Genomic DNA, 18,473 nt, shown 5'->3' with positions numbered 1-18,473 from the left:
CTCCAGAGAGGGATGCATCCCTGCAGACTGGTTGGAGGCCCATGAGGCCCATTTCAGACTTCTGCCCCCCAGAACGGTAAGATAATACCTTTATGTTGCTTCCAGCCACTAAATGTACCTTATCGTAGCAGCATAGAAAACTAATATATCCAATTAGAGATGTTCAGTTTGAGATCAAATGGCTGTACGAAGCCACTGTCAGCTCAGTTTTCTGTTCTTTCTGCCTGAGTTCCCGTTAACGACATGTGCGAGCATGCATCAGCCTCTGCAAAACCGAGCACCCCTTTCCTGTTTGGGGCATTAGGCACAAAGACAGTTATGAGCTCCTGGACCGTGTGCTTTTCCTTTCTGGTGACGTGCATCTCACACTCACGCTGTGTGCCCATCCATGTTCCTATGGAAGTGTTCAGATTGATCTCTGAGAGAAAGGCCCGGTGGGTCCTGAACTTGACTGTCTCAGGGCAAACTGAGGGCACGGTCTCAGCACTGGCAGTGAGCTTGGCTCTGCTGCATCAGGCCGCCTGCTTTGCACCTGACCCGGGAGGCTGCAGCACCTGCCCTAGCCACTGACCAGTGCACCCCCCCCCCACCGCCCCAGGGCTGGGAGTCTTCCCAGCGCAGTAGACTTGGAATGATCCGACTAAGGGCCTTTTGGGCTCTCATGAAGAAAACTGTCAAGGTGGAGAAATGGCCAGAACTGAATATTTGAAACTAGGGATGTGCCGGTTTCTTGGCCGCTTCCTTTACTCAGATTTGTTTGGACCGAGTTCTCTGAAGCAAAGCCGAGGAAGAGACTGTGGCCATCGGGGCGATGCAGCAGTGGGGGACAAGTTCAGAGTGTGAAGTGCTGGGAAAGGGTGGATTTCTGCAGCCCGGTGGCCAGGATTCTCAGTGCGAGGAAGCCGGGCGGGTGGGTGGGACCGTCTCCCCCTTGGAGGCCCGTCGGAGATGGACGGAGTCGGGGCCGTGAGCGAGGCAGTGAGCGAGGACGGTGAAGGGCTGAGAGAGGCAATAGCAGACCAGGTATCATGGTCCCTGCAATTCAAAGTTGGGAGCATGAGCTCCGTGACAAACACTCTGATGTGAGCTGGGGTCCATGGTTGAGGCTTCACGACTTTGGAAAACTGTGTGGCACCTTTAACTAACGAACTATGTGGCCTCCTTAACTGGTTAACTATGGGGCACCAGTAATGAATTAACTGTGTGGCCCCATTAGCTAATGCTAGAGAGCTGCCTGCAGTTATCACCCAGAAATGACAATTCCTCGTCATCTACCTGAAGGAACGAGTTCATATGTCCATCAAAACAGGAGTAAAGGGGTGCCTTGCCGGCTCAGTGGAGTGTGTGACTCTCGATCTCAGGGTTGTGAGTTCGAGCCCCACGTTGGGGGTGGAGATTACTTAAAATCTTAAAAAAAAAAAGCAGGTGTATGAAAATGCTTATAATCACTTTTCTCATAATATCTAAAATCCAGAAATAATCTAAATGATTATTAACAACTGAATGGATAAAAATATTGTGGCATATTTATACAATAGAATACTATGCTGAAATTAAAAAGGAAAAAAGAAAGAATGATCGCTACACAGACAGCAGCTTGAATCTCACAGAAATAATGTTGAACCAAAGAAGCCAGTCTGAAGACCAGAATCTCAGACTCTGTGTTATTCTACTTATAAGAGGTTTAAGAACAGGTACAATTAAACCATGGCAGTGGACATGAGAAAAAGAGCTCTTTTGGTGGAAGGTATTGAGTGTTTAAAAGGATAAGAAGGTGTCTTATGGGTTGGGGTGTGTGTGTGTGTGTGTGTGTGTGTGTGTATGTTCTCCTGGCCAAAACCTTCACTGGTAAATTTTAATCATTAACTATTACAATCCTAGCTTTCGGCAAGGATATTATCATTTATCAATATTATCATTTACTGCAGATTTAATTTATATCCCCAAGCCTCCCAGTGGGTTAAACCAGACACAATATCAGTTCTCATTATATTAACCCTGTTATGTTCACTTCTATACTTTTTTTTTTTAAGATTTTATTTATTTATTTGAGACAGAGAGAATGAGAGGCAGAGAGCATGAGAGGGAGGAGGGTCAGAGGGAGAAGCAGACTCCCTGCCAAACAGGGAGCCCGATGTGGGACTCGATCCTGGGACTCCAGGATCATGACCTGAGCCGAAGGCAGTCGCTTAACCAACTGAGCCACCCAAGCGCCCCTGTGCACTTCTATACTTTTTAAATTTTATTTATTTTTTACTCAGTTCAAATGTTTATTATTAAGAAAAGTACATCCATATTTTTCTTTTTTTTTTCCACTAACACAATGATTAGTGGGATGAGTCAACTTAGCTGTTCTTTTTTGTTTTGTTTTTGTTTTTGTTTTTTTATATGTATATATATTTTTAAATTTTATTTTATTATGTTATGTTAATCACCATACATTACATCATTAGTTTTTTATGTAGCATTCCATGATTCATTGTTTTTGTATAACACCCAGTGCTCCATTCAGTACGTGCCCTCCTTAATACCCATCACCAGGCTGACCCATCCCCCCACCCCCCCTCCCCTCTAGAACCTTCAGTTTGTTTCTCGGACTCCATAGTCTCTCATGGTTCGTCTTTCCCTGTTCTTAATGAGCAATTCCCTCTTCTGTGATGACGTCACCAAGGGAAGCCTATTTCCTCTGGAGGCGAATTCGAGACGGGCGGGCTCGTGGTCTGTAATGCTTTCAGAGTTAGAAAGGAAGCCAGCTCTGCATCATTCCACAAACAAGTGTTTTGTGATATGTGTTTCACATCACGATCTACAATCCTATATCCGGCTCTCAGTGAGCTCCCTGATGCAAGCGTTTTCTATGGGAAGAAAGTTGCCAAGGGCAACAAACCTGCCATGTGCAGACATTTTGTGGTAGGACTTTCTAATTGCCGTGGGACTCTGAACATCACCACCACTGTAGGTGCCAACCAAAGTGTGAGTGAGTCACCGTATTAATTCAGCAAGCCTGGGTAGGATAGTCACAAACGTAAGACTGTAGACGTGATCTTAGGTCTTGGGCAAGCCCTTCACCTCTCTGTACCTCATTTTTCTTACACATAAAATGGAGATAATATCTTCCTCCTTACACTATTATGAGGGTTAAACATTTTTAATCTATATTAAGTGCTTAGAACAGTTCCTGGCACAGAATTGGTGCTGGGGAAACTCGTTACACAGCAGTAACATATGACAGCATCATTACCTGCCTGTGTTGTTACAATGATGCTGGGGGTGGTGGCAGGTGGAGTTGTAAGGATGACCCCAGGGCCCCTCACCCTTGTATATCCCCCTCCTCTCGGAGCGTGGGTGAAATCATTTAGGGGGATATTGATGTGGGAAACAAAGGAAAAGAAAAAATTAAATTTCCTTACTACCTACAGCCCACTGACGAGTCCTTGAAACAGGCAGAGTGACCTTCCTCTAGGGGCTCAGCTGCCTCGATGTTCATACTTTGCTAAGGGCAAAAGGCAGTCTTAGCCCAAACCCCGGGATCCTGTAAGTCTACTTTAATATATAAAAATTCCTTTGGAAACTTCCTTTATCTCTACCCCGTCAAGGTACATGTTGGCAATCACCCCCCAAGCATATGGCCCACCGATATACATCAAGGGTCTCATGACTAAGGTTTTATTAGACAGTAATAAATTACCTTTCCCAACAATAGCTAGCCCCCTCAAGGTCCTGGAAACCTTGCTTCCAAAATTCCTAGAGGCTTACGCCATCCCTAACTTCCTCCCAACTTGAAAGTATATAATGGGCCACGCCTCATGACCCCAGTGCAGCTTTCTGCCCATGGGTCCTGTCCCCGTGCTTGAATAAAACAACCCTTTTGCACCAAAGACATCTCAAGAATTCTTTCTTGGCTGTCGGCTTGGAACCCTCGTGTCTTTCCTATAGCTTTATCACTCCTGTAGGTGTTGCATCTTATATGGCAAAAGGGAGTTTGCCTCAGTGGTCTAATCTAAGCACACGGGCCTTTTAGAAGCAGAGTTTTCTCTGCCTCTGGAAGAGAGGTAGTGGAAGAAGAAGTCAGGGACAGCAAGCACGAGGGGGCTGGACACACTGGTGCTCACTGGGAGGTGGATAGGGCCCCTGGCTGACAACTCACTGAGAAACAGGGACTGCAGTCTTACCACCACAAGGCTATGATTTTGGCCAAGAAGCAAAGGTGATTGGAAGAAGATTCTAACACAGAGCCCAGCCGACCAACACCTCGATGGTGGCCTTCTACTTCCCTGAGCCTGGACCCCAATCGAGCCTACTCGGTCTTCTGACCTACAGCACTCTGTGAGAATGAATAGGTGTTATTTTTAACACCAAATTTCACTGCTCCATAGTGGGAATTTGCTATGCAGCAATCAGAAAACTAATATAATGATAATGCTTAGAAGCAGGGGGGATGCAAAATGATGCTTCACAATCGCTAATATGCACAGACCAAACACTACCTACCAGGCTCTGGGATAAGTGCTCTGCTTGATTTATCTTATTTAATCTCTCCACGATGCTGTAGGGTACATCCTCTTATTACCACCATTTTGCACTGGAGGACCGTGAGGCTCAGCTAGGCTGAGTCCCCTGGCAAAGGTCATACGGAGAGCAGGTAGCTGAGCTGGGATAGGATTCAAGGCATGTCAGGCGTGAGGCTCACATTCCCAACCACCCAGCAATAGGGCCCAGTGTTTGTCTTTATGGGAATGTTAAGTCCATGAAGACGAACACGACAAGCATTAATTCTATAGGGCACTTGGGAAAGCGTGCAGGGCTTTTCGAAGGGCACATATAGAAAAACCCCTCTATTTTGGGAAGACATGTCTAAGGTGGTATATTCTAAACTGCAGTTTAAAAGATCCACTATAAGAATTGTTTTATTCGGGAGTTTTCATTTTGAGGATGGACCAAACCCTGACTCCATCCTCCACCACCAGGATGACCACTGCACCCCTGCGTCTGGCTCGTGATTTCAAGCATAAGGCTCTGTGTTTGGTCTTATAATCATTACCAAGAAGTATTTCTCTAACTGCTTCAGACTAATTAAACCGTGATGAAGTTGAAAATGAGGCATAAATGACATTTTTGTGCCAGAAAATATTCTGGTGACCTCTTGCCACCTCATACGGCTACTCACTTCGTTGGGTTCAATTAGTGAGAAATTGCAGGACAGTGGACAGCGCTCTGGGGCCAGCGGTGCTCAGAGCCACAGACCCGGCGCAGGCTGGCTATTAGCATAATCACCCTGCAAGCAGCAGACGGGCTTCAGGGAAACCAGTATCATTATCGCATTAGTGTTCTTCAATTGAATTGTAATTGCATGTAGTTTTGTTTTGCATTTAATTAAAAAATTTATCTTAGTTGTATACCTCCATAATGGCGATAAGCATGAGCAATCTACTCCACACTTTCTGGGTGGGAGAGTCTCGGGGATATTATACCAATAATTTCAAGGAAGACTCAGGGTCGGTAAGAATTGTGTTTTCTTATCGAGGGTCCGTGATATCGGGGCGCGTGGCCACCGCTTTCAAGCAGGACCATCAGGGCAGCCTCCCACATCCTCCCCTTTGCTCAGACTGCCTTCATCCTTCTCGACAAGGAACCTGGCTCTTCACGGATGGAACTGCAGTGATGTGAGCAGACAAGCAGGTGAATGTGGGGTCCTGATGCATGGACCGACTCCACAGGGGGGGCACGGAAGTGGGGAGAACAGGGTGCTTGGAAGTCAGATAAGCTGACCGTTCATTCATCCCTTCAATCCTCAAATCTATGAACTCAGTGGTTTCCAAACTTTTCCGCACATTAGCATCACCCAGAGAGATTTTAAAAATCTCCCTAGTTCCAAGAACAGACAGAGGCGACGCCCTGTACCAATACCATCAGGATCTCCAGGTGGGGGGAGCCACGCCTCAGTGTGCTTCACGTTTGGAAACCACTAGGCTAACCCCTTTTCCCTTTCTAGTAGATTCTGATTTTCCTTGGGTACCCTTCTTTCCACTCAGCCATGGGACCCAGTAGGGCTGAACCGGCCCTCAGATCTAGGGCTGCAGAAGCAGATCAGGGTGAGGAGTCCCCGGGCAATCCCAGTTGCTCCAGAAATATCCATATGACCGAGGTTGGCCCAATCACGTGGTGGGCACGTTGACTTTATGATTACACGATTAGGAGTGGTTTGTTTGTTTCCTTATCTCTCTGCGATCAAAAGAACATGCAGCTTCCATCTGCTCTGTCCAGCACCTTAAGGGGAACAGGACCTCAGCTGTATCTGTCCAGACAGGTCGTAGAGCAAAAAGGTAGGAAGAATCATGGTTCTATGTGGACATTGCCGAGCTGCTGAGTCCACCAAGCTAGATGTCTCTCCTGCCTCAGTTCCTCTCCCTCTGCAAGACAACACATTTCCACGGTGCTCACATGGGTCTCAGGCGCCGTCGTCCTGCTCATACCCAACCTGGGCTGGTGGGTCTGGTGTGTGGCTTCACATCCACTGAGTTCCCAGCAACTCCCAAGATGAGTGGTATCTGTGCTATGAGCCCCCCCATGTCCTGGAGCTTTGAAATAGTACCAGAAAGCGTGCTTTGTGGGTGTGTGTGCTCTGCAAGCAGACATCTTCCTGCATTTGAGGAAGGAAGAACAAGAAGAGGCAGCGGCTGCTAACACCGAAGGCTCGCTCGTGAAAAGCACGCAGTTGTGGAATTATCTGCGCTCCTTCTGCATCTGACGGCTCACTGATCAACAAGAAATGATGGCGACAGCTGATACATTGGTCCTGATATCTTGCTCTGAGATGAAATTGAAAACAATGTTTCTAAATAAGATAATACTATGTATGCTTCCCTGGAAATAAAGTAAACCACGCCCTGTGGCCGGTCAGCCTTGGAGTGTTTGAACATGGCTTGAAAGTGTAGCAGGTAAGTGGGAGGTTGAGTTCAAGTACTGACTGCGTTTCTGCATTCTCCAAGACATGGACTCAACTAATGGAGCTTTTATTTAATTTCAGTTCTTTTTAAGTGGAAGCATCCACATGGTCATTGTAGAAATATTTTTGAAATATAGTAAAGTGTAAAGTTGAAACTTAAAAAAATCCCAGTAACAGACATAGCCACTGCTCTTACTTTACTTCATTTACTTCTCATTTTTACATCAGTCATATATAAGCCGATATAAATATGTGTGCATTTAAAACATTAACTCCCATTTTATTTTAGTGCTTTAAAAATGTCCTTATATCCCTGCTTTATGACCTCAATATATTCTGAACATATTCCTATACTAGTAAACACACTTATTTTACTTACTTATTTATTTTTTTAATTTAAATTCAATTAATTAACATATAGTGCATTATTAGTTTCAGAGGTAGAGGTCAGTGATTCATCAGTTGCATATAACACCCAGTGCTCATTACGTCACATGCCCTCCTTAATGCCCATCACCCAGTGACCCCATCCCCCCACCCACCTCCCCTCCAGAAACCCTCAGTTTGTTTCCTAGGGTCAAGAGTCTCTTATGGTTTGTCTCCCTCTCTGGTTTCGTCTTGTTTCATTTTTCCCTCCCTTCCCCTATGATCCTTTGTTTTGTTTCTCAAATTCCACATATCAGTGAGATCATATGATACTTGTCTTTCTCTGATTGACTTATTTCACTTAGCGTAATACCCTCTAGTTCTATCCATGTCTTTGCAAATGGTAAGATTTCATTTTTTTTGATGGCTGAGTAATATTCCATTGTGTATATATACCCCATCTTCTTTATCCATTCATCTGTTGATGGACATCTGGGCTCTTTCCATAGTTTGGCTATTGTGGACATTGCTGCTATAAACATTGGGGTGCATGTACCCCTTCGGATCACTATGTTTGTGTCTTTGGGGTAAATACCCAGTAGTGCAATTGCTGGGCTGTAGGGTAGCTCTATTTTTAACTTTTTGAGGAACCTCCATACTGTTTTCCAGAGTGGTTGCACCAGCTTGCATTCCCACCAACAGTGTAGGAGGGTTCCCCTTTTTCCTCATCCTCGCCAACATCTGTCATTTCCTGACTTGTTATTTTTAGCCGTTTTGAGCCGTGTGAGGCTACAGTATCTCATTGTGGTTTTGATTTCCCTGATGCTGAGTGATGTTGAGCATTTTTTCATGTGTCTGTTGGCCATTTGTAGGTCTTCCTTGGAGAAATGTCTCGTTCATGTCTTCTGCCCATTTCTTGACTGGATTTTTTGTTTTCTCTGTGTTCAGTTTGATAAGTTCTTTATAGATTTTGGATACTAGCCCTTTATCAGATAAGACATTTGCAAATATCTTCTCCCATTCTGTCGGTAGTCTTTTGGTTTTGTCAACTGTTTCCTTTGCTGTGCAAAAGTTTTTTTTTTTTTTAATCTCTTCTAGTCCCAAAAGTTCATTTTTTCCTTTGTTTCCCTTGCTTTTGAAGGCAAGTAAACACACTATTTTAAAATTAAACCTTTTGTATCCAACTGTATATTATTATCATCATCCTGTTGGGCTTTTAAACAATCTTTTAAGTTACCCCTGATTGGCAAACATAATAGCATCCTGGAATTGTTAAGCTCTGGATTCAAGTCTAGTGGGGCTTGGGAAGTGTTTGAGAGCTCTGAACTCTGCTTCGAACTTGCCTCCAGGATCTGTCCAGCAGCTTTTTAACGTTTGGATCATAGAGCATAGCGATAATCATAATAGTAACAGCAGATGTTTGCTGTTGCCCCTGATGAGTGTTAGGTGTTCCTCTAAGTGCTTCACACGAGTTAGCACATCCAGCCCTCACCCTCCACAGGTAAGTATATTGTGATATCCACTCTATGTGTGGGCAAACCAAGAAGTAGAGAGATTAGATGGGACTCTGAAGGAAATACTCTTAACAACCTTATAGACACCACCTCCACTGATAGGGTTGTGTAGCCTTTAGACCTCAGGAAGTCCTAATTTGGGACCCATACACAAGACCCTTTGAGCTACCAGTGGTGGACGCACGAAGGTGTTTCCACATTTATGGGGTAACCTTAGGAGTATGGCATTGACTTCCTCATCAGCATTCCTTAATGAATATTTCAAATTCTTTTCTAAGACGTTGTAAAAAACAGTACCAAAATAATACTTTTCTCTTCTCATAGGGGTTGTCGTTGATGAGCAGACTGATTATTGAGTTCCTTCTGTGGGCCAGGCGCTTTGCTGGGTGCCAGGTAAACACAGTGGTGAAAGAGAGACATGATGTCTCTGCCCTCCGTCCGTGTGTTTGTTCGCACACATCACATGTGTGCATATGTGTGTGTGTGTGTGTGTGTGTCTAATGGACTTCATGTGGGGCAGAAAATGAACTCATTGGGATATAAAAAGGGCCCCAAAGTAGATGATGTAGAGCAGGGAACTGAGAGGGGGTGTGTGTCCTTTGACATTCACACAGACCACCACAGTGTTACCTGGGTGGGGGCCCCGTGAAGGGGCCCCTGGGGCGCACCTGCCCTCAGTACCCGTTGTCGGGGCACGTCACCTTGGGCTTGGTGCACAAGGAAGAAAGGAGGCTTCCTGTGGTCACTAAGGATCTCTGATCCATCCCCAGGTGGGGGATTCAGCCCTAGAGTTCCCCCTGGAGGGGTCATTAACATCCCAAAGCCCCTGCAAAGCTATTGGCATTAAGCTATTGGGCTGCCTGAAGGCAGAATGCACCTTATTTGACAAACAATGACCAAAACAGCTGGAGAAACAAAGCTGTGAGGAGGGAGGAGAATAAGACAGAGGGGGAGACTGGGCAGGAAGGCCTGGGGCTAAAATGATTTGTCTTCTAGGAAAGGAAGGCTGTGGGCAGAGGGCTCACCCCCAGATATCAGGGAGATCAGTCATTAAAAGCTTATTAGAATAATGAATCCGCCACCGACCTGGAACCAGCTAATAGAGAGGATGAAGTTGGTCCACCACCAGCTTTGTCTGAAGCTATTTTGTCACACAGCATCCTTCTGTTTTACTCTGCCAAAAATAATTAACATAATATACCAGCCTGAAGTCCAAGAATGTGTGTGCTGAAAGCCAGAGTCTGCTGTACAGGGAAGGGCAAGTTAAGTTCCCAGATTCTAGGCTCTAGAGCCCGGAAGGCTGGAAAGGGAGTTCTCCAAATCTAAGATTTATTTCAGATGAGCTGTTAGGAGGCATTGCTTAACATCTCAAACATCCGGGGGCCTGTGGCAAACATGTGGAGAGCCCTACACGTATCAGCGTACTTCCCTAAGTTTCTTAGCTTTCCTGAAACCTACCCAGGGCTTGTGGCTTGTTCTGGGAGGGCAAGTATCCTATGTCACTTCTGGGAAGAGCAACTTGAAAACTGGGGTACGTGCTCCAGAGATGCAGCTCTAAGACAGAAATCAGACCCCAAAACCAGGTCGCATGTGCACAAGGAGTAAACCTTTAAAATGTCAAGCTACTGAGATCCAGAATGTGTCCTGGTGGCTGGTGCTAAACACCCCGACTGTTTGAGACTGTTCTAGAATGCCGCTTCCCAAGGCTTTTCCCCAGCTCTCTCTAACAAATACAGGAATGTCTATGTTTTCAGTCAACGTGACCCAGAAAGGGAATTTCTGTGCCACAACCAGAGGCCCTGTAGAGGAATGTTAGTTACCAGACTCTAAACTAGTCTTTAGGGACGCCTGGGTGGCTCAGTCTGTTAAGTGGCTGCCTTCGGCCCAGGTCATGATCCCAGGGTCCTGGGATCGAGTCCCACATCGGGCTCCTCACTCAGCGGGGAGCCTGCTTCTCCCTCTCTGTCCCTCTGCTTGTGCTCTCTCTGTCAAATAAAATCTTTAAAAAAAAAATCTCTTAAACTAGTCTTTACATGTGCACAGCGGCGTGACTTTGCAATCAGATGGAGGGTTGGAGCTCTCTGGGCCTGTAGTGATGAATTATGCTCACATGGGCTAAGCAGGTTCCATAAATCCTAAGAAATTTTTACTGACCGGACTGTAAATAGAGCTTGAGCCCCAAGTCTGACATTTCACACATCTTAAATTAAAAATAATGAGTCCTTCTTTGACCATTTACCCAATGGGTAGATTAAAATATCAGAGGTGTAAGAGTTTTAAAAAATGGCCTTAATGCATCCCTGCAGTTTAAACCAAACATTTATTACATTCCATGGACTGTGATGGACCTTGGGTATTCGGGAATAAATGAGATCTGTCCCCTTTCCACAAGGGGCTTATATTTTAAGTGAAAAAAGAACACAGAAACTAAATAATTAGATGCATACAATAGACTTATATAAAAGTTTCTCTGCGGCTTGGTGCATGAGTACTTAACACAGGCTGAGGTCCAGGAAGAGCTCCTCGTTGGAGGTGATGATCTGGTTGGATCATGAAGGATGCCTGGCAAGGAATGCAGCAAAAATGATCCAGGGAGAGAGGATTGAATGAATTGGTGTGACAGCGTGAAAGGGCTTGGTGTGGAAGTAAATAACAAAGAACATCAAGCCCGAATATGACGGTTACTGTGTGTCCGAGCCTGGTCTACATTCCTCACACCTGTGAGCTCCCTCACTTTGAGCTGGACATTGCTGGAGGATAAGGCAGAGAAAGGGCAGCCCACAAAGCTGGGTGCTTCAACCGGGAAGAAAATCTATTTCAGTGAAGATGAGGTATATTCGAGGTTAAGTCATTGATAAATGACAAATATGTTTAAGGTGCTTGAAAAGCATTCGTGTCTGTCTGATACTACATGATGGGGTACATTGTATTATTATTATTATTTTTTATAATTCTTTTTTTTTTTTTAAGATTTTATTTATTTATTTGAGAGAGAATGAGAGACAGAGAGCATGAGAGGGAGGAGGGTCAGAGGGAGAAGCAGACTCCCTGCTGAGCAGGGAGCCGGATGCGGGACTCGATCCCGGGACTCCATGATCATGACCTGAGCCGAAGGCAGTCGCTTAACCAACTGAGCCACCCAGGCGCCCCTACACTGCATTATTTTATGTAGATCGTATTATATCAGTGGGTCGAGGGGAAGATACCTTGGTCAGTAATATGTATGAAAACCCAAGCAAAGGAACGAAGAAGTAACTGTGGGAAGGCTTCCTTCTTCTGATGACCAAAATTCAGTGATCCAAGTATGTACTTGGAAGGTAAACTGGTGAGTGAAGATATTTTGGGTAAAACAGAAGTAGTATGTAAACATCTCTCTGGATTGGCCCCTGTTAAAAGAACTCCTTCCCGTCAATGTCAATTTGCATCAAAACAAAAGCAGATCCCAAACAAAACAAAACAAAAAACAATCCAGTGCACATGAAATAATAGAAATTGGTAATACAGTGACCCCTGGTTTTGCAGGCTCCTTTGGGGGAAGAAGTAGGATAGAGCTTCGGTGGGAGCTGGCCTCGTGAAATCACAGGGTGAGTCCGATCCTAACCAATGCAGGGACAGGGATGTACGGGGAGACAGGCCAAGAGGACCTGAATGTCCTCACACAGACAAATCCTGGTGAAAGAATGTACCCCAGGCTCTAGCTCTTGTGGTAGCAGCTGTTCTGAGAGCAGGCATCGCAGACTGGAAATGCGTGTGCCTTGCGAGGATTTATACCCTCATTTCAGGATGAAGAATGCTGAGTCGCTCCATGGGGAAGCAAGATGGTAATCTGATTTAGCCCTTTTCTAGTGCTTTGCTTTTATGAGTCTACTCTTGTTTTTTTCTTATCATTGAGACATGATATATTCACCCTGCACAAGCAACAAGATTGTATGTAAATAAGAACATCTCTGATGATATGCAGATGGCCCTGGTTCTCAAATATTGCTCTTGAGTTTTGGAATGGAATGTCATGTGTTCCAAATCTTGGAACACTTTTAATGAGAGGAAAGTCATTGTAAGAAATATTACATCCATATGGTTAAACATCACATCTGTGGAGATACGGAATTTTATGTGTTTTCAAATCTGGTATAGAATATAAACCCTTGGTTGGTGTCTTTAATATATAAAGAACCCTCCCAAATGAACAACAGAAAACAGAAAGAATACAGATAGAAAATTTACCAAAGAAGAAAATAGAATTGAAAAATAAAATTCAACCTTTCTAATCACAAAACACCCTATATATACCATTTATAAGGAAAATGTTTTTAATTACATATAAAATTATATGCACAAAAAGCTAATAGCCTGAAGTTGAAAGAAAGACTGCATTTAGTACAAACTATATATTAGTAAAAACCGTTAGAGAGATTTACTAATACACACTTGTTGTAGGACATTTTGTAATATGTATCAAGAGCCTTACAAATGTATGACCTTTAATTTAGCTGTTTTATTTTTTAAAATATTAACCTTAAGGTTTTAATCACATATTGGGCATATTTCAGTTCAAATATAATTCCTTTCTCCCTTGCTTAAAATAATGAAAATTGGGAACTAAAATGTCTAAAAATTACAGACGGGTTAAATCCATACAGAGGTTGCAATCTGGAAGTCATGAGGACGATAGAGCCTGCAGACATTTTCTCTTTGTTCAACTCTGGGATTTAAGCAAAAGTTCAATGATTTGCCGATATTGATAGGCAGGCTCTTTTTTTTTTTTTTTTTTTTTAAGAATGACTTTTCTTTTTTTCTTCAAAGATTTTATTTATTTATTTGTTGGAGAGAGAGAGAGAGCACAAGCAGGGGGAGCAACAGGCTCCCCAATGAGCAAGGAGCCCAAAGGGGTACTCGAGCTCAGAACCCCGGGATCATGACCTGAGCCCAAGAGAGCCGCTTAACCAACTGAGCCACCCAAGGCATCCCTATAGGTAGGCTTTTAAAACAAACTCTGGAATGTTGATTTGTCTGGACAGAACAGAACTCTGTCAATGCTGCTTTCTAAACATGACAAAGATTGGCCATAGCTAAACATTACCTGCCTTCTTTAGACCATCCCAGACTTTTCCCCATTCTTCCAGTACCCGCCACTCCTTACTGATCTGCTTAATTACTTCACTCATTCCTTTACCTGTCTGGACCCTGTAAGGATTTGAATTTATGGATTTTTGGATTATCTAACTCCTAGTTCATCCATATAATATAATATAATATGAGTCAGCCAATAAAAAATGATACTGTTGAAAACTGTACTAGTAGAGAAAGATACACATGATGTAATAAAGTGTCCAGAATGTCATAAATCATTATTTACAACATGATGGTGCCAGGTGCCACCTCCACCCCCCCCACCAACACATTCTTTCCTAGAAAAGAACAGAGCCTTTTCTGCATATCATGAAACAGAAACCAGAGCCTCTTCCACAACCCCGTCTCCGGGCACCAAGGAACCAGATCCCCTCGCACAACCTCCCAGCATGCAAGAACGTCTGTACCTGGCCCCCTGGTGTCTGCCTTACTGCACCCCCTTAACAGATGAACTGCCCTAAACCCTTTTAAAAGCCCCTGGGTTGGGCAGAGAGCTGGCCTTTGGACAGGCGTCCCCCTTCTCCCCAGGTGGCCAGCCTCCTAAATGATGCCCAAATTCCTTTCCAATCAAGACTCTCATCTTGAGTGTTGGGCTTTGGATGGACGGGCAGCCGAACTTGGGTTCGGGAGCAGGAGTAGACCATTAGGATGTTTGCTGGATAGAATAGCCCAAGCCTATACTCTGTCCCTGATGACTGAGGGCAGCGGGCATGTTAACAGTTGCACTAAGATGCGATTTGCCTTCTTGACTTTCTGTCTCTTGTGAATGTACAATGGACTTCTCCAGGGACTGCAGAATGAACACGGACACTGCCGTTTCCCACAAAGCTGGGCATTGGTGAGGTTAACAAAATTGCAAAATACTTCCACTCACTGCTTTTTTTTTTAAAATAAGGTAGTTGTTTTTTATTTCTTAAGCTGTGTCCTTTATGTTAACGTGTCATGGGTTCAGTACTTTTTTTAAATGAATTGATAAAGACATATTTAAAACATGTCTGTTTAATTTCTAATGGGGTACATATTGATGTCAACAAAAGTTCTTGGGTGTCATTAATAGCGTTTAACAGTATGAAGGGGGCCTGGGGCTGAAATGTGTAAGAACTGACTTAGGACCACAGGGAAAGCTTAACTAGTTTTGTTGAGGCCTTTTCCTGGACTCAGTTCATCCTCACGCCTTGCCTTAGCCGCAAGTGCCCTCCATGGTGAGGGACCCCGTCCTTCCTGGCTTCCCCAAAAGGAGCAAAGCTGCTCCCGGGGTTCCTCATAGCCTGGGAACATGCCTCATCCTCATGCAGTGGTGTTGGAAGAAACTGAATTGAGTTTGCCCTCCTTATGCCATCCCATCGGTGGTTGGAAATGCATCCTCTCAGATCGGAAATTCTGACCGCTTCCACTGAGCTTTTTAATCCCCAAAGAGATGACTTGTTCCTGAGGCTTGGGAAGCTGTTCGAGTTTAGCAATCAGAAATAAGCAAGGAGATTACCCTTAGCCATTGTAACCATTCCTCAGTGTTGGGCTCAGCGGCAGGCAGTACGGTGCTGTGCCCCATGACCAGCTGCCCGCACCACTCTTCATCCTGCAAAACTGAAACTCTGGCCGTTAAACAAAACCTGCCCTCCCCACTCCTCCCTCCACCCAAAGCCACCTCTATTCCACCTGCCGTTTCTAGGAGCTTGATGACTCTGGGTACCAAGTGTATGTGGAATCATACAGCGTTTGTCCTCTAGTCTGGCTCTTCTCACTTCGTGCAATGTCCTCAGTGTTCCTCCACATTGTACCACGTGGCAGGATTTCCTTCCTTTCTGAAGCTGAATAACACTTCATTTCATGTAAATACCACGTTTTGCTTATCGACTCAGTTGTCCATGGACACAAGTTGCCTCCACCTCTTTGCTATTGCTGATAATACCTCTGCAGACACAGGTGAGTCTCTGCTTTCCATTCTTTTGGGGATACGCCCAGAAATGAAATTGCTGAATCATGCAGTATTCTATTTTAAATTTTTTGTGGAACTACCCTACTGTTTTTCACAGAGGCTGCACCATCTTACATTTCACACCAGCAACGTGCAAAAGGTCTAATTTCTCTACCTTCTCACCAACAATGACTAGTTTCTTAATTTTTTTACTAGTGGCTATCCTAATGCGTATGGGGTGGTCTTTCACTATGGTTTGATTTACATTTCTCTAGTGATAGGGGACGTTGAATATCTTCTCATGGGCTTATTGGCCATCTTCTTCGGAGAAATGACCTATTCAAGTGTTTTGCTCATTTTTGAATCTTTATTTTTCTTGTTGAGATTTGGGAGTTCTTTATATATTCTACATATTAGCCCTTTATCAGATGTAGGATTTACAACTACATTCTCCCACTCCATGCCTAATCACTCTGTTGATTGTGTCCTTTGATGCATAGGAGGAAACTTTTTAAAGTGACTAATTGTACATATTTTTTCCCAGACTTTTATTTTGTCTATAAGTTATTGACTGCATTTTATTTTAGTGTATTTTAGCAGAACTAGAGTAGTTTTAAGTTGGTTTTTGTATTGAAATTAGACTTTACATGAATGAAGAAAAAATTAGCAAGTTAAAGACCATTTAATTTCCACCTAGACAACTTTTTCTTTACTTAATGTATGTTGATAAACTTTTCAAGTATATAGGCAATTTTTTGATACTCATGGCTATTCTAATACAAAGTCTTTGCTCGGAAGTTCCAGAATGAATCTTAAATGCTGGTTTGCTGTGCTCAGTGAGGAAGCAGAAAGCATTCATTCCCCACTCTACACGCTTTTTCTCCCACTGTCCTGTGAGTTCCTATCTTCCTGCCTGCTCCAACAGCTGCTCATCCTCTAAAGCACCCCAAAAGCATTTTCTCTGCCATTACCTGGATCACTTAGCTCCTCGTGTCCCAGCCCTGCTCACCTGCACTTGCAGCTCTGAGGCCCCTCATCCCTGCCCAGATACCCTGCTATTCCCCTCATCCAGGTCCCGCTTGGCACCCTCCTCCTGGACTTGCCTCACACCCACACCCCCAGCACCATACTAAGTGTGTGGGGTCTCTGACCCAGCAGGAGCCCTGTGGATACTATAACCAAACCAACATGAGTTCACTCCTTGGGGAGTCAGAAATTACACCAAGTGGAGTTGTCCCACAAAGAAAACTTTTATTTGCAGCAAATAAGGAGATCACGGGGAATGGCCTCCAAAGCCATGACTCCTTGAGAGAGAGAGAGAGAGATGGGTTCCTTTTGTTTAGGGTTAAGATGAATGTTTGAAGAGGGAAGGCTTGTCATCCTATGTAGAAGTGGGCATAAAGTCATGCATACAACTTAGGGAAACATGCCTATACATATGTTTGTGTGTTATGTAAATGAGGCTGAGGCTCCTTCTTGGGCAGAGACTTTAGTATGATAATGAGGTAAAGGTAATTGTTGGTCATTCCAGAGTTTTCTCCATGGTTTGTCTGCTCAGGCTGGAGTCAGGGGTTTAGCTCAAACGGTCTGGGTGGTCTGGGCCAGTAGCAGGCCTTGTCAGGGCTGTCACCATCACCCAAGGGGTGGTTTGGGGTTTCTTTTGCCTGAGTTAAGAGGAAAGCCAGACAGAAAAGCTTAAGGAAAAATGTAAGACAGAGGTTAGTGAGCACAGGCAGGTGGGCAGTAAGGGTCAGGTCCTGGGGTCTAGCTTGTGGACAATACCAGTCATTAGCCCCAACCCTGCTCACCCAGACTCAGGCATGTGGCCATCTGCCCGGCTGGCCCCTGGGACATAGCAGAACCCAACAACCACTGAAAGTCTTCTTGGGGTTTTCCAAATGAGCAGCTTGCCCTGTAATTCCAACCGAGACTAAATCTGTAGACATAGCAACATGGAGTTTTGGAAGGACAGGATTGTTTTCCCTGGGTGGGCGGTGGGGATTATCTCCCTGGGGATTTGTTTTTTGTGATGCTGATGATCTCAGCATCTAGCAGCGTGCCCCGTACATAGTGGCATGAAATAAACACATGCAAAAGATGGAAGGAAGGGAGTGTAGTAAGTGGGAGTGTGGCTCGTGGGAACCAGACGTCCCTGGGTTCTCGTCCTAGGTTTACCCTCTCCTATGCAGCTTTGGATAAATACCTATCTACGCTGTAAAGGATGTAATGATAATAAGTTTACTTATAATGCAAACCTGTAATTAGCATTGCTCAATAAATGCTAGATATTTTTGGAAGCCATCTTATAACAATGCAATATGCTTTTGAGTTAAGTGAAATAGGACTATAGAGGAAGCCAAAGAGAGTAGCCGACCCTCCTTTTAAAAGAAAAGCTTGTCATTCACTCACCAACCCATCAATTTCACATTAAAGAAAATTGAATCTGGAGGCTGAATCATTCTATGAGATTTTCAGAAAATCTATTGAGAGTGCACAGCAAACTCAAGGAATTACCTGGCTTTCAGCTTTTGCTTCTGGATCCCCCTCCCTGCCTCACCTGCTGTAGGTGTGGGGGCTATGTTGTCAAGGGGAAAGATAGCAC

This window comes from Mirounga leonina, unplaced genomic scaffold (assembly GCF_011800145.1).
Source record: "Mirounga leonina isolate KUSES-001 unplaced genomic scaffold, KU_Mleo_1.0 Mir_171, whole genome shotgun sequence".
In the NCBI taxonomy this organism is placed as follows: domain Eukaryota; kingdom Metazoa; phylum Chordata; class Mammalia; order Carnivora; family Phocidae; genus Mirounga; species Mirounga leonina.
The sequence above is the reverse complement of the archived record's forward strand: the minus strand, read 5'-3'. Positions refer to the sequence as shown.